This window comes from Teleopsis dalmanni, chromosome X, assembly GCF_002237135.1.
Source record: "Teleopsis dalmanni isolate 2A chromosome X, ASM223713v2, whole genome shotgun sequence".
Lineage (NCBI taxonomy): Eukaryota > Metazoa > Arthropoda > Insecta > Diptera > Diopsidae > Teleopsis > Teleopsis dalmanni.
Genome location: NC_051848.1, coordinates 29,206,775 through 29,229,181, shown reverse-complemented (window position 1 = coordinate 29,229,181; position 22,407 = coordinate 29,206,775). Strand labels below are relative to the sequence as shown.

Here is a 22,407-nt window from a genome sequence, read left to right as displayed (position 1 = left end):
AAGTATTTAACTCTATAATTATGGTCTGAAAGGTTCTTGAAGGTATTACTGTTAAGAAACAAATGGAAAAGGATGAACTTTCAAGTAAATTAAGTCAGCTCTCATAACTTATTGACAGAAGAATTATTCCCTCTAATTGCAGGCATATATCATTCACTTCGACTATAGGTACTATCGAACAAAGCTTTGATTTTCCAAGATGAAGTTATAGCGATTAGAATTATGATTTTTGATTTCGATTTTATTGCTATTTTTTTTGATCTTCATAGAATCTTACGTTTAAAGAAACAAAATCTAATATCCATATATTAGATAATATCTAATCTTCTTTAAATCTACCTCGATGTTTTCTTACTACCTTTACTTTAGTAAGCTTTAGCGACGTTACACTTTATTGGTATTTTTTAATTTAATAAAATTTTTATGTACTGCAAATAAATAAATAAACGTCTTCCAATTTATTTCAAAAAAAAAAAGAAAAAACAGAATTACTCTCCGAATATCTCCATGGTTATACATGGTCATATACTTTTTTGTCGATTACTTTCGGATATACCTTTTTACATTCACATAAGCATTTTTGAACAACTCATTGTTTAAGATTGAATTAAAAATTTATTTATTGAATTTCACGTAAAAATGCAAATTTTTCTATATAACTATACAATATATGTTTAGTGTATAAAGTATCCGGAATTTAAGGTTTTTAAAACATGCTTAAAAACTGTCTATATTGGAATTAACTGAAAATTAAAAAAGAAGATATATACAATATACAAAGTATTAAGAATTTATTGTTTGAAAAATCCACATAAACATGTACTGTCTTTATTATAATACTACATGATCTCAGTAGGGGACCTCTAAGTCAACCAATTTTCGTTGAACCTTTTCAGTAGCTCTTGTAATGAAACTTGTAATGAAACACACATATAGCTGAAAGCAGTTCAATATTCACTACTAACAATTTTCTTTCAATGAAAGAAAACGGGTTTGCTCTTCTGAAAGCGTGTTTTGTTTTGTTGGCTATTCTGACTCTTCTGATTGCTCCGATACTACATGTCGCAATCTCAGATTTTCAGGAAGGCAAATTATTATAAGTTATAATTATAATATCTCTAATCTAGAGTTTAGATTATTGACTATCATGAAATGAACATTTAAACGTCAAACATCAAGTAAATACACCATTTTTTAAGGAAAACATTATTCGGTAGGAGAAATGTCCCTATAAATAATATTAAATGTGAGATACGAGGGGTAGGAGATAGACTTTCTGATTGAGACTTTCTGTTTGATGGAGTTTCAAGGAAATTCTATTTTCGTTTTATTTTTAAGTTTCTATTGGACAATATCATCAGAGATCAGAGAGTTCAAGATTTTCTGAACTATTTATATATTATACAATATAGACTAAGTTTCTGAGTACTTATTCTCTCTGATTAAATCTTTATTAGAGTTAATTTAAAATAGTGTCAGTTGAAATATTTAACTTCAAATTAATTTTCTGGGAAGGTGTAGACTTTCTTGATGTTTCACGACATCGAGATTTCATATGCAGGTTATTTTCGTACTCTAGCCAACTCCTTCGCTCTTAAGATGGTACTTCTCATACTCGTTTTCTTATTTTCTATCATGAATGTAGAACTAGTGGAACTAATTTTCAACGCTTCTTTATTTTCGCCGCCCTGAGCAGTTGCCTCTTGTTACCTCTTAGTCTATTTAATTTTATTGACTTAAAATTATCTATATACCATATTACCAAATTATTGGGCACACACGTTTCTTATCTGAAAACTTTTTAATAAATTATCAAATTATTTTTAAATTGTCATAACATATTAACAGTTTTATCAGTCAATGAAATTGCCTAATACCTTACACAGTCATAAACTTAAGTTTCTATTAAACTGCAATCAATTATAGACTACTAATCTGTTAAATCATAAAAAAAAAATTTGTTTAAAAAACTGCATTTCTATTTAAAAATAAATGAAATGCACAAAAATTTTATCTAAATTGTTTATCAAAAAGACAAAATCATAGCAAAAATGTTACAATTCGGCAAACATTGCAAATGTCTTGGTCTGCATAAAAATTAAATGTTTTTGCAATACTTTTACTTAAAAAAATTATAAAAAATTAAAATAAAAACAAATTTCATTGCATGTTCACATGCTATTCTGCAATAAAGCCAAGCCGATTCCAATGACTTTTCCTTATAATTTATCATAATTAATCATATTTATGTATCCAAATCAAATCTCTTAGAGCTGTCGCATTAAAATTATCCAAGACTCAGCACCGAAGCCAAGAAGCAGTTTGCAATGCTCGACGTCGTTTAGTTGAATAATTTGTTCATATAATATTTTTCGTTATTCATAGGAAGGAGTATCACGATTGTGTCGGAAAGTATTTGCGAAGAGATTTAGATAAAGTTTTCCGCTTACTCAGTGTCTAAGCCGAAATAATTAGTTACAAATCCCCAACTGCAGATTGTAAGTTTCAACAATTTGGCTGACGAGTATGCAAGTAAGAGTAAGTAAGGCAATTGATAAAATTAATTCATTAGCTTAAGTATTGAACATAATATTATGTCTTTAATTAATTAATAATTTATGCTTAAATAATTTTTATTAAAACAAAAATAAATGATATCATTTGGTTGATGACAGTGACGAATTTAAATAAGATAAATAATTTATACCATGTTTCCACTGGTTTCATTTAAACAGTTTTGCTCATTAAGGCCGCTAATGCAAAAAATTTACCATATTCGTACCAAGAGCTTTCATATAAATGAGCTCATTATAAATAAATTAATTTATTTAAAGCGAAAAATATCAAATTATAATTATTATTATTGTTAGGGGATATGGCACTGAAACTGTCAGGTCTAGTGTGCCTATAAAAGTTCTTTCCCATGCAATAAATAACTTATGCCAATGAAAACGACAAAATCTTAAAGTTACTTAAGTAACTTGCTTAATAAGCAGTGGAAACATTGTATTAAACTTGTACTGAACTATATAAACTTAATTTATTAAAAGAGATATATTATTTTCTGTTCAAATTCGGTTTTTTCTTTAGACAGTTACGGTACAGTTTTGGTTCGAAGCCTCATTCAATATGTTACAAATTTGTTGATAAACTTAACATTCTCTTTTCACAATAGTATGTAGTGTATAGTCGTATAAGTGCTAATAAATATAAACTGAAACACATAAATAAAGAAATGCCTAAAGAAAAGCAATAAATGGGACAGCAATAAATACAGAACATAGAATGAATATAGAATAAAATTAAATTTTGAACCAATTTCTTTTCATAGATCAAACCACTAATCAAAATACATACATAAATGTTCGAGTGCACAATGAATATTTTTGGAGAGGGGGCAATTCGGCGCAACTTTAAGAATCCAATTGAATGAGATCATATTAATCTTCTTATCAAAAAGTTCATAGTCGAAAAAAGCTAAATTTATCAAATGAAGTTTCACTTTGAAGAATACACAAAAAAAAATTATAAAAATAAATTCTATAAAAATAGCACTTAAAAACATAAAAATAAATAATTTTTTGTTTTGTTTGCTTAAATAAATTAAAAATATCTGTAAATGTGTGGCATCAATTTAATAGCAAGAAATACGATAATCGCTTTCGCGAATTTCGGAAATCTACTGTAAATTATGGAGAAAAAATTTATCTGAATATGAATGTCTCAATATGACATACGTGTCTAATAAAAATGAAAAAGGTCGATTGAAATTATAAAAATAAATATAAGAAAAAATATTACATTAAAAAAGTGCTTTTCGCAAATTAAATTAATTTTACTCAACTTACTCAAATGCTAGAAAAGATTTCTTTTTCAGACAAAATAAAAATCACGAGTTAATTTAAAACTTTAAGTTCAGTTTCACTTTCTAATAAATTTTACTACTTTTTTTTATATTTTTTTGTTTGTTGCAAAAAGTTTATTATTTAATTAATTTTTATGTTTTTTTTCTATTAAAAATTTCGAAATGACCGGTATTAACGCAATTAAATGACTTTAAATTAAAACTCAAAAGAAGTAAAACATTTTCAGTTTTATGACCTGAGATTGTGTATCTTTTTTGTGAACAATTTTTTTCGGCAAGTAAAAAATTTTCTATCTTCAGGAATATAACACAATAGGATTTAATGAAAGCATTCAGTTTATGAATACAAAATTTAAAAATATACGACATAATTCAATCGGAAGTGAAAATTTCACAAGTATCTGATTTCATCAAATTCGCAAATTCCCAAAGTTGATAGTTAACCCTTCATATATAAAGAGCAGAGAATGTACAAGTTGTGAAAACTTTGACATTAAGGCTTACTTAGGATAATTTACCTTTACTTCAATTTTTTAATACTTACTTTTTAGAAATTATAAATTATAAGAAAACTATATCAAAACATCGTCTCGTAAAATACTTGACTCACGTAAACTCTACGAAGAAGGCCACTTGTGATACTCAGGTATAAGTTCCCCAACGCTCAACTGATACTTACTCATGTAAAAATTTATAAAAAAAAACCTGTTTGACCAGTATGAGTGCGTATGAGTACTAATCTGAGTAAAAAAATTATGCTTGCTATTTATGAATATACTCTATGTGTAAGAGTAATGATTATTAACATTTCTCTAATCTATACTAAAATATATATACATAACGTATACGACAAACTTAACTCAAATCTAAAATACATTTTAGTACTACACATGACACAAACACATAATACGTAATTATCTATAAATCCCTGATGACGACCATATGTAATACTCTCATCAGAGACATATAAACAGAGAATTGTTTTGCTACACGTTTTTCCACATTTAGGTGAACTACATTCTTCAGATCATTCATAGTACTTATGTCTGATGTTTTCTGATGTGATCAACATTTAATACTGTTAATTATAGCATATTTCGAAACATAGCCTATAACGTTATATGGAACACATTTAAGATAATATAAATTTGTGTTCTTCACTTGATTAGATTTTGTATACCATATCTTTACCAAAGACTTACAAAATGTCTTATTATATTTTGAAATAATGGCATTTAATGGTAGCTATATTATACATACTTGTGTATATATAATATTGTATAGTTTCAGTTGTTATTGTGTTATTTAGTTGATAAATCCAATTACTTACTATGTATCATGTCTCTTCAATGACATCGCAAATATTTTCCCAACAGCTTTAACTCTATTAGCAATTCTTTAATGATCTCCAAGTTCTTCAGCAACTGTAGAAACTGACTGTGGTAGCCCACAAAACTTTCTGACATTAAAATGTTGATCATTCTAAAGAGTGCGTCATGCTCTTTTGATAAAAAAAAAAGAAGCGCTTTCAAATTAAAAAGGGGATGAAAAGAGGACGCAAACATATTTTTACTGCCTTATAAAATCTCTGCCAAATGTAAGTTTAAACGAAAGCAGTGCACAAAAATCCCTCACATCACAGTTATACGCCATTCAAAAAACAATTTCATGAATAATACCAGTTAACCACTATTGTTAACAAACTTCTTTACATTAAAATTGTACGCTGTTCAAATAATTCAACTAAATGAGAATTATAAACAAAACTAATAGTTATTGAAATTGTTGTTTTTATGGTATCTGTAGTTTTTATCAAATTTTCTGATTAATTTATTTCTCTGAAATGGCAACATAATTATTGTATCACCGCCAGATACAATTAGTGTGTATGGAGCGGATAAAACAAATCCTTATATTAAAATTAAACACCCTTGAAAAGATTTTATGTTCTTTTCAAGAAAGATTTTAATTCAATTAAATGAGAATTATAAAAAAGTGATAGTTATTGAAATTGGTTTTTGTAATATTTACCTGTTGCTTCTATTAAATTTTATCTAATAGATTTTTTTCTAATAACATGACATACATATTTTTAACAATTTAAGTTTTATTAATAAATTTAAACTGAAATGTTTTGAAATAATTCAGGAAATGTGCTTAATAGAATGTATAACTAACATGAATTTGTGAAGACTAGCATATCTAGAAATTTAATTTGTATGCCGTTCTATTGATATTATTATTGCTGTGATATGTGGCACTGCAACCGTCAGATCTATTGTGCCACTTTCTGGGTTTAAAGTAAGTCTCTAAGCACTGTCGCCTTGATAAAAAGTAGTGTAGAACCTATTTTATCGGCGAAAAAAAACTGGCATTGAATTTTAATCTTAGAATTTTAAATTAGAATTAAAATTAATATTTAATTCTCACGCCCCTTTTCTTAATTAATGTGAAATTTGACGCATACAAAAAACCAAGCTTTTGCTGTGATTCATTTTATAAAACTATAGTTTGTGATAAGTATTATGCTCATCAACGGATTTAATTATCAAAAAACATATCCATGGCAAGTTTTTAAGCGTAGTTCCCACAAAGACCCATAATAGTACAAAGTGCTGCGGTTGGTTGGGGTTGGAACTATATGGGTAAGGATGAATATATTGATAATTGAAATGGTTATATTTTATAAGAAGTCTCTGTCTTTATTATTTATTATTATTATTATTTAGTATTTGTAAAACTATTGTGTACTGTATATAAACTGTATATTAAGCATGTGGCTAAATATTTTTGTTTATTATTTTCATAAAATTTTATATTTAATAGTAGTAAAAATAACACATAATATAATATAAAATACAATAGAATGAAATAAAATAGGATGTAAATTTCAATTGAAGGCCAAACTAAACCAAATACTTATATTGTATATATGTATCTTAGTTCGGCACACAACTCATTTCTAAATAATATACTTTTATTTCTAAGATTTACAATTTCAAAATTTCGGATTGCTAAATAAGATTTTTAAAATTGCACTTCTGTAGTCTATGTATATATTGTGTAATTAGTGCTAATTATATAGCAATTTATGCATATATATTTACGTATATATATATATATATACCAACAAATAACGCGTAAATAATAATTTTGTGTACCAAAAATTTGAAATAAATTTAAAAAAAAATTCAAGTAGTCGAAAAACTACAAGATTCAATTCCATTGAATGCATAGTATAGATCTACGAGTACTACTAAGAGGCGGAAATAGATGCACAATATTTTAGACACAAATTTTCTAATAAAAAATTAAATTTATTAAGCAATATTAACGAACTGCTGTTAAGAATTTGAACACGAAAACGACAAATTGCACAACTTCAGTTACAGAAGTAAAGTATCTTCAAGCATTGGCTTATCTCTGATAATCGTGCCGCAACAATTCTTATAAATATTAGTTTTGTGTGGAGCTACAGATGTTTGACGGCCGTATTAGTTGCAGAGCAAGATTAGCATTAGAAAAATTTGACAAAAATGCTACTTAAAGATTTATGAGACAACTAAATTGTATTTGATTTGCTTTTCAGAGCAAGAATCCATTACTATTAGTTTGAAGATGGCGGAGATGAAAATTGTTCCTCTTACTTCTTTAAGCTAGTCCAGTTTAGATTTTAAAATCTGTTATTGCGAATCTTTGCTATAAATTTTTACTGCTTGTGAGGAACATATTGTAGCATACATTTGCATATTACTTATTGCCAAACATAACATCAAAGACAATATAAGTTTCTATTGCAGCTGTTAAGAGCAATTTTTCTAAGTCTTTTCTCCTACTTTAATCCATGAACTAAATTCGTTAAAAACTCTTCACTGAAATTGTTGCAGATTTATGCTTCCATTAATCTTAAATGGCAAATCTTGTAGTTTACGGGTTATGCTCACACCCACATATGGTCTGTTGGTGCTACTCAAATCAGAACTGACATCAACTCATATATCATTTATATTCCATATCCAGTTAGTTCTAAGCAATAATCATGGAATAAAATACTTCATTTTCGTTACATTTTCAATTTTTCATGTCCATAAATTTTGCTTGGCACGAACGAAACAAGATAGAAGTGCTAGACAAATTACCCCATTGCCCGAATACTTGCACTACCGCCGGCTTTCTTAAGATACAATGCCTACTTTCAATAATGAGTAGGTTAAATGTGTTGTTATTCAATAGGCAAAAAAAAAAAATATTAAATAAAAATAATAATAATACGAAAAAAGAAACTGATAATTGATAACAAAACACGCACAAAACTGATAACTGTGAATGCTCAAAAATTTATGAATATCTGCTGCGGGCGAGTCGACGACAAAGAAACTATATACACATATGAAATTTGTTCCATTCAGATATACTTGCATATATATTGACAATTATAATGTATAAGATATACATATATATGCATATATCTTTCATATATGCATATATACATATATATATATATAAATTCACAATAACAACGTATAGTTGAACAGCGTATATTTATAATTGCAATGAGATTTTAACTTAAAGATAAGAAAACAGAAAACATTTATCAAAAGCAACCAAAAGCAACCAAAAGCCAAAAGTAACAAATTTAGAAGATAACAAAGACTATTATGATTAATTAATTATAATTATAATCATATTCGTAATTATTTCTATCAACAACAAAACAAAAACAAGAAATAAAATTTGTTTTGTGACTTGTGAATTCTTAAAGTAATGAATAAAATATCTTTCTATTTTCTACAAAAAATTAGATATTTTATCTTGTATTATTTTTATTTAAATAATCTTTAATCTTTATGAGATTAAATTTACTAAGTTTAATTTGCGTAAATTAAAATAAAGTAGAAACTAACCCAATAATCTAAAAGATGCTATACAAGATACAACAAATCTCATAGATCGTGACAAAATTCTCTTCTCTAATAATAATATATTTGTCTACAGATCATTAACTTCTAAATAAACTTAAGTCATCACATTTTTTTTATTTTTCCCATGTATTAAAATACTTTCCCTATACCGCTTCTGCTGGACCCTTCCTGGTGTTGTTTTTTAAGTCTATATCGTACAACTTAAACAATTTGTAAAGATGACTTTCTTGAGAGATTATAAAAACTTCTATAATCTGTTTTGGCAACACTAGTTCAGTTATATGCATCAAATAGAATTTAATTTTTAAGATAAATTATAAAAATATTAATCTAAATTTCCATAGACGGCGAAAATGCCATAACTGTTAGCTTTATATACCTATATAATATAATTGTTATAAATTTCTATGAAATACAATATACTTAAAGTGAAGTAAAATAAAACTAAAATACTAATATACTACATCAAATAGAACTATAATCTAAGGCAATGCTGTCCAATGCACGGCCTACAGGCCACATTGGACCCTCTAATAATATATGTGTGGACCCGAACTGTTTCTAAACGACCACAATTACGCACATTATTCCTTGATTTATTTCGGTAATATTACACTATTTTACCATATCCCAAAGCAATTCAAATAAATAAATAATGTATCATTCTAATGTACCACAATTACGCAAATTTTTCCTTGACATATTTCGGTAATATTACACTATTTTATTGGGATACCAAATAAAACTAAATTTAATATTATTACCGTAACTCCAAAAAAAAACCATGGACGTATTTACGTGTTTCTGCGGCCCTCCAATCTGCACAGTCATTTATATTGGCCCGCGAACGTATCTGATCTGGACAGCCCTAATCTAAGCCATCATATGCTGAGTTTCAAAGTTGCCATTTTACAATACTTATCGTTTAGCAATAGTTTAACTTGTTTAAGTGGTAAAAACTTACTACAAAAATGGTGATTCTTTAGTACGTACATTGTATTATTTTTAGTGGATATGTCAATAGAATAAATTGTCATTTCCATAGTAAAAATCAGAGTAAATCCACAAAAGACCATTGTATCTACAAAAACTCACTACATATTATTGTAAAGTTTGTATTATTTGAAAGTGTGATGGACCCATACTGATTTGAAAATATTGAACGCGTAAAAGAAATTGTTTGAAATTATACATATAAATAAAGGTGATGTGTAGTTTTATTAGAATGGTGCTCCACAAGCAACTTACTTTTTAGAGAAATTTCTCGAATGTGTAACTTCACATTCAAATTGTATAATTGCCTCTGACTTTTTTACTGAAGGTTCACAAAGAATCGTGTATACGCAGACAATCCTCAAACTCTCGCAGGTAAATCATGTAAAATTATCGTAAGTACTATAAGATATTTGTGGGCATTTGAACAACATTTCCAAGGTCCAAATATATTGTTTGAAATAAAAATTTGCTGAAAATCTTAATCATAACTGTGTTTTGTTTACACTTACTTTCGGACCCACAAAAAAGGGATATCTGTGTTAATATTTACTAAGGAATGGGATTTGTTTTATTATTTATCCATGAAAGGGGCACAACAGACCTTAACTTCGTGATGACATATCACATCACAATAATTATGTATTACATATATATAGAGACAATACTAAGCAGTAGTAGGAAGTGTCAGTATATTATAAGAAATGTCAATGTGTTACGAGAAGTCAGAGTGGTTGGGACTAGTGTTTTTTTTTTTTGACGAAGACTAGAGAAAACCGACGGATATATAAGGAACTGTAAAGCCGACACAACTTTTTTATCTTAATTTATAAAACTTTTGAATTAAACAAACATATATCATTACATCAAAAATATATCTATCTATATAAATATACTAGATAACCCGACAAACGTTGTTTTGCCTCATTAATTATTTCTAGTTTCTAGATAAATTCTAGTGTAGACAAAAAGTAACTTACTTATTATAAGTGTGTAAGTATGTGGTATATGCATGAAATAGGCATGGAGCGCTATGAACGAAAAGGAAAATAAAAATAACAAACGCCAAACAATATTATTTTTAAGTTATTATAGTTTATTTATTAAATTATTAATTTAAAATCAATAGATTTGTATGATACCAAGTTCCCTGGCAACAACTGTTGTATCTTCAAATTTAAATTGTCTTGGATTGACTGTAAATAATAATAATGATAATGGGCCAGTAACATTAACCAACAACAGTCGAAGATAAAAGCACTCAGTGTGTCTTGGATTAACTGTAAATAAGCGTTCGATTTAAATAAATTGAGACATGCATCAACTGGTGAAACTTGCTTGCGGGGCATCCATTTTTTTGTTTGAGCCCATGTGAAATAGCGTGGTACTTGTGAATAGAGTAATGTTCTTGCAAAGGCACCAAAATCATCCGTACTATTACACAATTCAAAAAATGCAGTGAGTGTAGATTTAGGTGGATTTGTACCACGATCAATCACTGTCTCGTTCGTGAAAAATACACGCTGACCGTTTTCAAGATGGACGGCTAACTGAACAGCTGCTGGATCCCGTTCATGAATTAGAAAACCGAAGATACGCCAAGCAGCTTCATTGGAGCTGATGTACCGACCAATTTGGTAGAGCGTAATTTCACCGTTTTTGTTCATTGGAGGAGCATTTACATTAGTATTTTCTACTCTAAACACAGCCATATCACTGCCTTTATGGACATACTTATATATTTGATGCTCTTCACAGAACTGCAAAACTCAACATTAATATGAGCATTGTATGTCTTGCTTAGCAGAGGCGAATACGGCACCACCCGCCATTGTCCCCCATTATCGGGATTTCTTCGACGATATATTGGATATCCGTCGGTATTTGTTATAGTATCCTTTGATAAGAATATTTTTGCTGGGTAGGGACTCCCTAATCACTTTAGCGGTATGAAAAATAGATAGTAGCCGATTCTCATACCTACTGAATACGCATATAAAATTTGGTAAAAATCGGTAAAGCCGTTTCGGAGGAGTACGGTAACTAACATTTTGACAATGTTAATTTTATATATAAGATATATCTATTTAATCTATATAAATATATTTATTTCTATAAGTACTCGTAACATATATACTCATTTACATATTTCAAGATCAACTAAAGAACTATGGTTTTTGGTCGCAATATGAAGAAAACAAATTTCTTTATTATCAATGAATAGGTCGGCTTGTCAATAGATCATACATTGTATAATTTCTTTTCATAACAAACAAAAAATAATTTTTAAAAAAACGCTATTTTAAATTTTGTGTAATAAATATTTTTTTTCCTCGAATGACGTATTATAAATTATTTGAAATCAAATTGAAAATAATTAAAAGCTTATTTCTAAAAAACCATAATCAAATTGTTCATAATTAAGTATTTATGCAAATATTTATTTTATATTATTATTTGTTTTGATTTTTATTATCAAATTACCTTGAATTGAGAATTATTGCAAATAATTTCGAATTCAAGCAAAATTCTTATGTGAATTTAATAAAGAATATTATTTCCAAATTTTGCAGATAGTCATATTATTCTACCATATTTCAACAAAAAATTTCATAAAATATTGCAGATACATTGAGATTTCGTTGCGAATTCTTAGGTTCTGAATTCTCAGAAAGTAGTACAGTCCAACAACAAAAAATAAAGAATTATGCAGTGTCTAATATTGTCTCATTAAAAACAACTTTAAAATTTTAAGTTCAAAAGTTTTAAGAAGGAACAAGAAAATACTACTGAAGTTGTTCTAAGAAAAGATACTTTTTCACTTTTCAGCTATGAACTGCAACCAAGGGAATTCAAAGCTAACAAAATATAAAAGTTAGTGAAATAAAATAGAAAAAATTCAGAGTGAAATAATAGCTTCACATCTTTTATGTTTCATAGGAAAAGAAAATTTTATTCAAATAAAATTTATTATTCATTAAAAAATTAATATGGAGTACAATTGAAATGGCCTAAATTTCTCAGCTATTATAAAATTAACACAAATATGAGGTATGAAAAGAACGTTTTTAGGTATTTTTCTTCAAATTCGAATTATTTATCAATAAATTTACACATATATTTATAGTTATAATATAATTAAATTTCCATTTATTGTATTCTGTAATTTCTATATAATTTTTTACACTACTTATTACATTATGTTCCTACAATAAAAGTTAGAAAAAATAACTCTTCCCTTTAAGCTAACTCTTCTAAAGCTATTAACTAAAAAACATCTGAAGTTTAAACTCAAAGTATTGAGATACTTTAAAAAAAATGCAACTTTCTTATGATGCATTAGTGTAAGCCCACTATAGCCCCTATAGCCTTTATGTTATGCATGTTTTGATTTCTATAGTTTAGATCTTAAATACTAAGTATGCAACAGTTATTATTATTAAATAATTGGCTATGAATGCACCCCGATCTAAAAGATCTATTGTGCACCTAAAGGCCTAACTAAAACAATTCTAGACTATTTATATATCTCGTAATTGCTGTGGGCTTAATTTTACCTATTTGATTTGGGACTAAGATCCGTCTCCTGCGCAGTTGCATAGAATATGTTCTGATGTTTCCTTCTCCTCATGACAGAGTCGACAGAAATTACTTTCTACCGTACCTATAATCTTCACGTGATAATTAAGTCTATAGTATCCTGTAAGAAGTTCAGTGATGGAATGATAGATTCCAAATGAAATAATAAAAAAAAAGAAACCTTATTCCAATAATCCAACACAAGTTAACAATTTTATTGGTCAAATATTTTTTCCAAGTTTCATTAAATTTCTGAATATATCTCATATATCTGTATTATTTAAAGCATGATTATCTTTTTGGCATCAAGATTAAAAGTAATTATTTTAAATCTATCTAGTACACAAGCATAACAGTTCAGGACACTACCTTTCTTCTACTACTTTCTTTCTGACAATACTCTCTAATCATTTAAAGTATTCTTATATAACCCTTTACCTTGTGGAATAGAAATAATCATTTTTACACTGCTATTGTCAGCGACAGTAGTCTAAACAGCCTGATTAGATATTACCAAATATTTCCTTTTTTTTTCCTTATTATTATTTTTAACAATAATAAAAAATTGACTAATTGTTTTTATATATTAACTTATTGTATATATCATTATTACTTTCTCTTCAGTCTCTTATGAAACTGAATCGTCATAAAATTGTGACATTTTAGACAGAAAGAGCTTTTTCAAATGTTGCACAAATATCAAATCGTCATAATTGAGTCAAATATTATAATAATGACTGAGGTGAATACAGTCACAGTTGCCATAATAGCATTGTTAATCATAATCTTATAAATGAGGTTTCTATATCACTTATCTGATAGTGGTGTTTTAGATAATGATCATAACAACTACCAGAGACCACACCTCAATCATTATTGCATTGAGCAAATCTTTCATTTTTTCACAACTTTTTTGTTTTTACTTTTAGATTGATCAGTATAATTATAATCTATAAATCATTTTCTATTAAATAAGGTTTTTATATCGTTTATTTGATAGTGATATTTCAGATAATTATTGTAACAACTGCCAGAGACCACACCTCAATCATTATTGCATTGAGCAAATCTTCCATTTTTTTACAACTTTTATGTTTTTACTTTTAGATTGATCAGTATAATCAGTATCTAGTAATCATAATCTATTAAATAAGGTTTTTTTATCGCTTATCTAATAGTGTTATTTCAGATATTGATTATAACTGCTAGAGACTTCAGATCAGACATTGTTATCTTGAGCAAATCTTTCATTTCTTCACAACTTTTATGTTTTTACTTGTAGATCGATTAGTACAATTTTTTTAAGCCTTAATTACTTATGTATAGTATATTTTTGTATATATCATTCCATATTTATTTCTCTGCATTTATCTATTATTTTTTCTAACTCTTGTTACATCGCTTATTGTTTTGGTAATATAACTAAGTGTTCTTTTGCAAAGTTTATGCAAAAGAAAGCGCCTTCATATGTTTCTAAATATTTAATTAAATCAGTCACCTGGCATAAAATAAAGTTCAAAGCTCTTTTTAGTTTTTATATTAGTTTTATAGAACAATCAGTTTCGCAACTATAAAAATACGATATTAAATTAACTATAATTTAAAATCAAAACTTCACTTAATCGATATTAATTGGTTCTATCTTTAATCATTCAGAGACACTTACTATAAGAGAGTTTAGAGAACACACAAATTACAGTGTAAAAATCATGCACTACATGTCGTTGAAATAATGTCTGGCAATTCTAATAACCAACATAGACTGCCAAAAAAAAATTTACAATGATAATAAAGAATTCAGTATTACAGGAAAATTCTACAGCCCACATAAATTAATGCCCACACGGGCACACGGACTGGGTACACTCCAGCACTTCGCTTAATTTGCAGTAATTGCTTCAAATTTATGAAAAAATTTGAAAGAAATATGAAAGAAATATGAAAAAAATATGAAAAAATTATGAAAAAAATATGAATAAATAATGAACAAAAAAAAAACAAAGAAATTAAGAACACAAATAAACCAAAACTATTAAAGCTTGAAATCATAATTTTTCAAATTCCATATATTAAATTGACCAGATATAATATCCAACAGCGTTGCTGAAATCTCAATTGGGATTTAATGAAATTTATGTAATGGCAGAGTTTGTTCGTTTCTAGAATTTTATTCATGATTTTTTCTTTGTTTTTTTTTATTATTTTTTTTTTGTTTGCATAGTAAAATAAGTAATAAAATAAATGCCAAATAAAAGTAAAATAAAATTATTTTATGGGCTTACACCTGGCACCGGTCGAAGGAAGGAAATGTAATAAAATGTATATATTAAATAATTTTATGGCTTCAAAAGAATACGCGGTTCAGGTACGTAATCAAGTACATGTCGTCGTACAAGTACAAGTAAATGGATGGTTAAAAATAGATGAAGTGTAACAAGGATATGCTCGCAGGATTAAGCTGTACTGTGCCGTGCTGTGGTTTAGGTTAGATAAATATTCTGTTACGGTATAAAAAGTGATACCAGCACGTTTAAAATTAAAACTAATAAATAAAAAGTTACTACGAAGTTACCATATAATCGCAATGCGGAGTATTTGCTTACTAACTTTAAATAATTGAAATAGTTTAATGGTTTTACGACTGAAATAGATTTTTTCTAATAATACTTAAATTATTTTTTAGCGTCCGTTCTTGACAAAAAAAAACCAAAAACTTGATATAAACTATTGTTTTTAATAGAGATTTTTATCGAACAGTAGTGAAATCGCAACAACAAAAATTTTTTTATTATTTTTAATTCTAGTCGGTCAAAAATTCAATTAATTGAATATAATAATAAAAAAAATACCTAAATCAATATTTTATATTATATTCGGTTCTTCGAAACATATTAGTGTTATTTTTGGTGGAAATAATTGACTATTTGCTTAAAAGAATAAATATTTTATTGGTTTTTCTCCAATATTTTCCAGTATTAGTTTTCCAAATTGATTTAAAACGTTTTTCTATCTTCCTACCAACATCATTAATCTATTTTCATACAACTTTTAAGCATTTACTGGCAAAAAACTGAAGCAATACATTTTTGGTGTCCATATTAATAAAATTTTTTTAAAAACCGGAATAAATGGTAATCCGGAAATACCAAATATAAAAAATATGGTAAAAGTTTATCACAACCCATTCAAATTGTAAAAGATTAGGCGAGTTATCGAACTCATACACATATGGCTTTATATAACCTTACTTGAAACCTATATCTATTCCTTGAAAAGTTGGCAAATTTTGTATTAACAATGTGACTAAAGTGTAAAGCCCAACGCATGATGTATCGCTGGATACAATAGCTCTCTCTCTCCTTCGAACGAATATAATGTAATCGTATATCATTTTGATAGAAGTGTGTAGTGGTGAATCCTAGTTGCAACCATAATTTATAGCGCTGCAGCTAGTACAACACTCATTGAAAAAATAAGTCTGTTCGCGAAGTTCATAGAGTACTTCGTCGAAGAATTGTGTTTAGTGATGAAGCACATAAGCAAAATTGTCATATATAAAGCGAAGGTAATCCTCAACCCGTTAATAAATCACCATTACATCCATTAAAATTAACTTGCTATACAGCGCACTCGATTTATTGCGAGATCAATTTGGTGACAACTTTATTTCCCCATGAGTGGTCCTGTTAACGGGCCTCTCGTTCGTGTGATTTAACGCCGATTATTTTTTATTGGGCTATGTTATGTCATTGGTTTATGTCGACAAACCAGCAACTCTTGAAGTATTGGAAGCCAATGTTCATGCCACCATGACGCCATACGGCCATATTTATTGAAGAAAATAGTCAAAAATTGCACTGATCAAGTGGACTATGTAACTTGTAGCTGCTGTGGACATATGCCAGAAATTATATTCAAAAAATAAATATCGTGGAATTATCTACCAGATTATAATAAATATATATTAAGTTCTCATGCAGCTAAAAAAATACCCTACATATGCAGGTTCATTAAAAGAAAATAAAAAAGATTTGCATCGACCGGGAATCGAACCCGGGCCGCCCGCGTGGCAGGCGAGCATTCTACCACTGAACCATCGATGCTTCTGTAATATCCGGTAACTAAAAATATATTTAAACTTTACTAAATAAATAATAAATACCACGCCTTCTAACGAAAAGTGGTCCATAAGTTAGTGTTAAACGCAGTTAATCAATTCTTACCGATATGACATTCAAACTGTTTTGAATGTTAAAATTTATACAGTAATTTTTATTACAATTCTCACTTGATTTTAAGACGAATTTAATAAAACGTGAACGAAACTTAAGCAAAATTGAAAAAAAGGAAATGTTAATATAAAATTTTAGTCTTAATTAAATTGTCTAAATAAGTAATGCAAAGCGACTTAGGATTACAAAGTGTCATAGGTTGATAAAAATTTATTAAATAAAGACTTTATATGTATTGAAATTGTAAATAAGGGAGGAGATGCTATTTTATTCAAACAAAGAAGAAATTGTAATAGTTCTAATAATTCTAATAGTTCGAATAATTCTAATAGTTATACCAACTAAAACTATTTCTTCTAAACTTTACTATACTATATGCTATAAAAGTGATTGATAGATGCACAAAAGTCTAGAGTGATTCAAGACTTAACAGGCGTAATACTCCTATCACGATAATGTTTCAATAAATGTGCTATTGGAATTTCAATACCAGCTGAAGCTTTATATTGGGACATAGTTTCCTTCATATTGGGAAGCGAGCAAAATCTAACACCTCTACTAATCTTTGAATCACAGCGTCCAGTTAAAAAATTTAACTCCACATCCATTGAAAGTAAATGAATACAATCATTTGATTCGGGAATATTTGGCTTTTAACTACCGCCACCATGACATTCTTTTTAATGAGCCAACTTTTATTGGTCACGACAGCTGTTAAATGTGTCAATATTTTTCAAAAACTTAAATCGTTGAGAGCTACGAATATCAAACACAAAAAAACATCGATGAACTTTTATTCAACTAATACCCTATAAAAGTATATTTTAGATTATTAATATACTATATTATAATATAATGTCACAATGGACAAAAAAGAATGGATCTTGCTTGGATCTTGGAAGAATGGATCTTATTGAAAAAAAAGGCGACATTAGGATCAATAAGATACGTTATGACTAATTGTTCATTTTTTTGTATATTAATTTGCTATTTGTAAGAAAATAACATAGGATAGTTAGAGAATAGTGCTATTACCTCATTTAAGCCAGTAGTAGTTAAAAAATATCAAAAATATCGTATGTAAAAAGTTTTGTCTTAGGGCATTAGTATCACCTTAGCTACTTAGATACCAAAATGATGGAGTATATTTAATATATATAATATTGTTGTTTTTTGTTTAATATTGATTCATATTTTCATCTACAAATTATTATTTTTTTCACAAATTCGAGAACACCAATATTTGTTTCTAATATAGAGAAATAGGGACTTCACATAAGTCTCTAATTATTTCACCGATAACACGAATAGTGTTCGTTTTAATTGAGTAAGTATGGATCCTTGAAATGATCCAATGATTTAATACAACCCCAAGACAGAAAGTCAATAAAGTTATATCGCATAGTATTGGTAGCCAGTTAACTTTGGTATTTCTCTAACAAATACACGGTTATTGAATGGTTCTCTCAGATTATTATTGTAATTATACCACGAATGATAGAGCTTTTTGAACCATGTTTTTAAAAGCACATATCATTTTTATCATTTAAGTTATGCTGCAAAAAATCAGTTTTTATGTTTCTCATTGATGGAAATGCAGATCCCATTTTCATTTGCAAAATAATACGACCCGATTACACCTTCAGACGATATCACATCAAACTGTTAATTTTTGTGGATGTAAGTATATGTCATGAACGTCTTGTTGGTGTTTTCATTCCAATTACTTGTAAATAATTTAAATCATTTACAAAACCTTCAAACAAGAATTAAATTAATCGCTAAAGAATATTACTCTATTAAATAATGGATCTGTTGCAAGTTGCTTTAAAACCTAAGCGATGAAATTGCTACATAATATTTGGCCGTCATTTGATTAAAGTTCTCGAATCAACTATATTGTTTATGTTTTGAAGTGTAAATTTTTTTAAAGATTGTTTCATGATATGATGTCATAAAAAATGCCAAGTTCTTGAGAACGTCGTTTTCTGGGAAAAATATAACCGCATACTTACTTTACTATTAAATAATTTTTTATCTATTGAAATTGTTATGTTTTTTTTTTTTCATTATAATAATAATATAATGTACAATATTTTTGCTATACATCATATTATTATTATAAAAACACATTTTGGAAGCCTTAGCTTAAAACAAAATATATTGTATTATTATATATTGTATGTGTAAATTTATTTGATGAAATTTCTGGTGATAGGGTAGGTATGGATGATGACTGACTTCTGCATGGTATCGACGAAGTTTTGTCGGATGCTCATATTTCTACATATATGTTTGTCAATTACACCTTTAGTGCTTATTATTATTGAAATGGTCTTGATTTCCTTAAGGTTCCGGTTTCGTTTAGTTTTCACTGCTAGCTCAGCATATCTACTAATTTTCTCTGTGTATGTACGGCTCATGTTTCTAGTAGAAGAGATTGCAATATCAATGAAGTAGCAGTTACGTTCAATTTCATCAAGGATCGTGATATTGGGGCGGTTAAGGAATATCATGTGGTCTGAGTATATCTTGTATTATATCTTGACGTCTTCATTCTCCATAATTGGTGGTGTATTATATCTGTAATAGGGTAGCTCAACCACTTGGTGTTTATACATACTAAGAAGGTTTTTGTGGAGTATCTTCACGATGTTGTTATGTCTTCGTGTGTACTTTGTTTGGACTAGATTCGTGCATCCTGGTCAATGGTTTCGGTTTTACTCATACAGTTTTTGCCGGTATCATTGGTGTTATTTATTATTATTATTATTATAATAATAACTGGCACTTCTAACTCATAAGAGGTTTTTTTCATAAATTCTTTATAATTTTGTATGAAAGGCATTTAAGCTACGGCATAGCCAAACCTAACTTATTTACTTGCTTTTAAATTTGTAGAAAATTCAACGATTTTCTTGTCTTTTGTGGCGCTTGTTTTCATTTCAATGTTTGCTGTCATGAAATGTTCGAAATCTTGAAGTTTACGAATAAATCACGCCAAAATCTTGTATTTTTCTACTGGTGAAGATACATAGTTGCGATTTCAGACTGGAAGCACTTGAAGCGGTGCTTTGTGTATCTTTCATTTGTGCATTTATCTCTTTAATACATTACTTTATAAACGCCGTAAACAATTTGAAGTATAGTATTTTTTAAATTTAATTTATTTCTACCATTTAATGAGCAGTACATTCAAGAGTTTTCAACATTTTCACTGTGCAAATAATTTATGGTGAATATTGTAGCAGATTTGCTTTACAAGATACTTTCAAGTGTCAAATTGGCGCATTTAAATGTGAAATACTCAACGCAACGCTATACGCAAGTCAACAGGATTGATGAAGTATCTATGCGTTTTACAGTGCTTATCTTGGCTGGAAAAAAAAATGAACTAATTTTACTTGCTTGTATGAAACTTGTAATTTGAAGGCTTCAAAAATATTCTGTAGAAATAAAGAAAAAATTTTCAAAATATGAAAAAGAATATTTCCTCCTGAATGCAACAAATTAAAATTTTCAAAGAGTTTAACAGAAAGTGTGTCATAAATTTGCACTTATCAATTTCGCATCTTTGAATCATAAATGCAGTTGGCTGGACGGCCTGGGCTGGCTACCAATGGAGTGGAGGATATGCGAATGGCAGCAGCTCAATTCTGAGGAATTCAATAAAAATATCATTTATACAGAATTAAAAGCACTTAAGCATAACGTTTAACACGGAAATCATTTGAAACTATAAATTCAAAAAATATTAAAATAATTCGCAGAGACTTTTGAGCTTGACGCGCATGCAACAGACAGAAGTGTTAAATGAAAATTTATGAAATCTTTTGACTTCACTTATTAATAAAATGTATTGATTTATAAGTTGGCAGAGATAATGAAGTGTGGCATGTGTGATTCCGTGGCAGATTCCGGCATGGATTCCAGTTTTCCACTCGCTATTTGTATGCCAAATACAAATAGGTCTGCAGTTGATTGCTATTGATTTCCTCTGAACCGATCGGGCATGTTTTGTGGGCAATACGTATACGGTTTACTTTGAGCCACGAAATGTTGAGGTAACAATCCATAAATTCTTCAATGTGCTAAATAAGTGCTTTTAAGAATTTAGCTAGCATGTGGTCTGGATGCAAAATATTTGGACTGTGTGTGCTGCAATTGACAGCGAAGTACTAATAAATTATTTCATCTAAAACAAGTACACCTAAACAAACTGAATGCAATTAAAATTTTATGAGCGAATAGTTGATTTTCAAAGTAAATGTTTAGATCCACTTTGTATGTGGCATCAAAATTGCTTTAAGTTCAAGTCAATAATTTCTAAATTGCAGAGGCTTGTGGTTCAGTATAAATAACGCCATTTCTGCAAGCAAGTCTGTGGTAATTTCATAGCGTTGCAAATTATTCTACAATACTACCGCTGGTAATGGTTTTGTTTTGGTTAAAAAGCTCAAATAAATTGTAAGAAGATATTCTGGGTGCTAAATAAAAATTAGTTTTTGTAAGAATAGTGTTCTTCGTTTGGGATTATGGGATTAGTGAAATTTTAACAGAAAATGCTAAACGACTTTAAGTGATTGGGCGAATACGAGGGTCACTATTTATATTCTGAGCATTGGCAACACTGATTGTCATCAGATGTCATCGAAAGTTTCACATTATTAAGTATAATCTACCTTAAACTTTTCATCAAAAGAGCGTTATTTCGTTCGCGAACAAAGGAATTTAATACTAGAAAATTTTTAGTGCGATAATCTATTTTGATTTTCGGCGTGGATTATCAAGACAAGAATGCATCGAACAACTTACT

At 28.4% G+C, this 22,407-nt stretch overlaps 1 protein-coding gene and 1 non-coding gene across 2 annotated transcripts in view; one reads left to right on the top strand and one right to left on the bottom strand.

The window, feature by feature from the left end:
- The window catches only part of LOC119690151 (putative uncharacterized protein DDB_G0277255), a 98,658-nt gene that overhangs the window by 6,429 nt on the left and 69,822 nt on the right, over positions 1-22,407 (top strand). The window lies entirely within an intron of this gene.
- On the bottom strand, positions 17,392-17,462 carry Trnag-gcc. Its single transcript has one exon. It is a non-coding gene; the product is annotated as a tRNA-Gly (tRNA).